This window comes from Pelodiscus sinensis, chromosome 1, assembly GCF_052426305.1.
Source record: "Pelodiscus sinensis isolate ZL-2025 chromosome 1, ASM5242630v1, whole genome shotgun sequence".
Taxonomy (NCBI): Eukaryota; Metazoa; Chordata; order Testudines; family Trionychidae; genus Pelodiscus; species Pelodiscus sinensis.
The window spans coordinates 182,443,480-182,447,031 of NC_143052.1; positions in this window are offsets into that span (position 1 = coordinate 182,443,480).

The window sequence follows — 3,552 nt, forward strand, 5'->3', positions numbered from 1 at the left end:
GTCGTCTTGATCAAAAACGTCTTGGAATGGGCACCTTTTGTTCTTGGTATCCCCTCCTAGTGTGAAGAGTAAAGGACACTGAACTTCATCTCCCCTATCTCTTAGAGCATTCGGGGGTGACGGATTATAGACAGGATGCTGCCTGCAGACAATTTCGTAGCGGGAATCTAGCCTCAAGCTGCTCTTCTTGAAGCAGAATCAGATTCCTCAATGGGTCTGATTGGTCTTTAATAATTCATAGCATCTCCTGTTTCTAGTGCAAAGGTGCTATTTTAAAACAGAATACTCCCCTTATAAAGTTCGGGCTTACACTTAACTCTAATCAGAATCCCTAGTGAGTCAGTGAACTAGCTTGCTGTTCCAGCCATGCTGAGTATTATTCCACAGCATGGGCCACAGGCCTTATGCTGCAACTTGTGGCAAACCTGTGTCAGGAACCCATGTGCGCTGTAAGAAAATGCACCTTCCCACTAGCAACATGAACATTGTGTTGAGAGGAAGGACCAGCATTAATCCTCCCATATTGGCTACTTCCCTAGTGTCTCTGAGGGTGTGTCTAGGCTACACCTCTCTGTCGACAGAGATGTAGATTAGGCACATCGAAGTTACTCTTGAAGCCGGGATTTAAATATCCTGTGCTTCATTAGCATAAACATGGCCGCCGCTTTTTTCGAAATTGAATTTTTTGAGGAATACAAGATCTGAAAAAAGGGGTTATTTTCAACTGATCCGCATCAAGACTGACATTTTTAAAAAAAAAACCTCAATTTTGAAAAAAAAGTGGTGGCCACGTTTATGCTAATGAAGCGTGGGATATTTAAATCCTGGATTCATTAGCAATTTCAACGTGTTTGATTTGCATCTGAGTGGGGAGGAAGAGAACACAGAGAGATACTCTCCTTCCCTTAGCACTCCTGGTAGTGGATGCCAATCCCCGCCAATCAAAGCACAGTATGTTAGGCAGAGTATGGTTAAGGGCTCTGAATTTCAATGCAAGAGTTGTAATGAAAACTTCTACCTTTTTCCCCTAGGTGACCCTACATGATATAAGTCTCCTGAGGATAACAATGGTGGCTGTGGAGCAGATGCTGAAAGCATCTTGGTACAGATGTGGTTCTTATCCTGCTATGCTATGTATGGAAATGTTACTAGCAGAATTGATACTGGAACGGTATGGGAAATTTCTTATCAAGGTACAAGAAACAAGGCAGCCATCCCCCCATACCTTCTGCGAAGTATTGCAGATTGCTCCAATGAAAGTTTTCTAGAGATCTCCATGGAGGATTTGTGGGACATCCCTGGGCACATAAACCGTCTTTTCCAGAAATGTCTTCCCTAACATAAATCTTGGCCATCAAGCGGCATTGAGACTGGTTAAGCTGGCTAAGCTCTGGGGTTAAAAATAGTACCTGGTTCCCAGAGGAGAATAACTCCATCACTTTCCTGTCTCCCAGTCTCTCAGTCCCCTCCTCTCCCTGATCATCCTTCTTGTTGTTGCCTGAAGTGTCCCAGGATTCGGACTCCTAGAAGGTCTCTGAGCTTCATTTTGGGGTTGCCAATGAGAATTGCATCTAACTTATTATAGAAGCAGCATGTCTGGTGGGGCAGAACCAGGAAAACTGTTCACTTCACTCGTCTCTGATAGACTTGAGGAAGTTTTTATTTGTAAACAGCACTGCTGCATGTCCCTGATATAGCACTTCTCTTCCAATTCCTGGACCATATGAGTGCATCTAGACTGGCAAGATTTTGCACAAAAGCAAGTGCTTTTGTGCAGAAACTTGCCAGCTGTCTACACTGGCTGCTTGAATTCGCGCAAGAACACTGACTTTGTAATGTACAAAATCAGTGCTTCTTGCGCAAATACTTTCATGCTCCCACTCGGGAAAAAGCCCTCTTGTGCAAGAATACTTGCACAAGAGGGCCAGTGTAGACAGGGAAGAACTGTTTTGCGCAAAAAAGCCCCGATGGCTAAAATGGCAATCGGGGCTTTCTTGCGCAAAATCGCGTCTAGACTGGTCACGGATGATTTTGCGCAAAAGCACTTTTTGCGCAAAAGCATCCAAGCCAATCTAGACTCACTTTTGCGGAAATACTTTTAAAGGAAAAACTTTAACAGAGGAAGGGCTGTTTTCTGTGCAACTGGCTGCTTTGCAATGGGTTGAAAATGATCTGCAGAGTGGTCATGGTGGAGCATTGTGGGGCACCTCCTGGAGTCTATTTCAGTTTCATTACACAATACTATGTCTACACTACCTTTCTGTGAACCCATAAACATCTAATTGAGAGCTATACTTCTCACAGAGATGGCAGAAGTAATTTGATATTAGAGGTTAGTAAAGATGTGAAAGTGATCTAGTAGAAGTGTACACAATTAGATTCATGAAACGTAATTTCTGTCCATCTAAATTTTTAGTGTAGACTCAGTCTTATTTACATGTCCTATGCTTTGGTTGAGAAAGATTTCTGAGTTTCTAGTTTGGAAAGTTTCAGAACTAAAGAGCTTGTGCACTGTGAATACTATTTACTCACATCATGAACAGTGTTCTAGAGTTTGCTGCCAAAAGAAAGCTAGAATAGTAATGCAATTCTGAATTGCATGGGTTTTTAATCAACTTACAAGTCTTAATGTTCTGTTTGTATCTATGTTTGAGAATTAATGTCTCACTATAAAATGCTATGAATATTTGATGATTCAAAGACAGTTATAAAATAAGGATAAAACAGACTTTAAAAATTTTGCCATTTTGTTATTACTGATACATCTTTACGAGTTAGAATGCATGCAACTGTGTCGTGCCATCTTTTATTAAACTGTTTGCAAAAAGTGCAGAGAAACTTTTTTAATCTGTTTCATGGGTTATCTCATTTTTTTCTAGTCCTTGGAATTTCAGTGTATGGTTTAGAATCTGTGTGATTTCACTATATGTATAAGTTTTTTCAGCTACCAGTTGATATTTGGGAAATATGTTAAGTGAACGAGCATCTGTGAATGGCATAGTTATAGCTATTCTGATAAGATTATCACATATATTAAAAGAGTAATATCTAGGTGACCCAAAGGCTTAATATTTTTTTTCTTAAAAGAAAATGAAACTGCTGTATAAGAAGATGACCTAAGGAGATGACCTAAGAATTTAATGGATATTTTTTTGAAATGAATGATCCAAGGGAGAGCCAATGGACTGGCCAGCTCATTCTTTTATCATCTTAAATGTTTACAGACAGAAATGTGACCTAAGTTTTCATATTAACATGAAAAGGATATCACAAAACTACATCACTACCAGACAGCTCTGTTGACTGAGATACACTGCAAATCATGTTGTACTATCCCAATGCCTCAGAGATCCATTTTTTTTCAGAGAGTGTCACGTTATTGGATTGTGAGGGGAGCAGCCGGGTCACTGCTGCACCCATGGGGAGGTGTTCACCACAAAAGTGGTACATAGGGGGTCATGTGAGTGGTCAAACAAAAGCTTACTTTCTTCTGATTCTGTATCTGCTCTTCATATATCTGTATAATGTCTGTGTGTGTAGTTAGGAATCTGT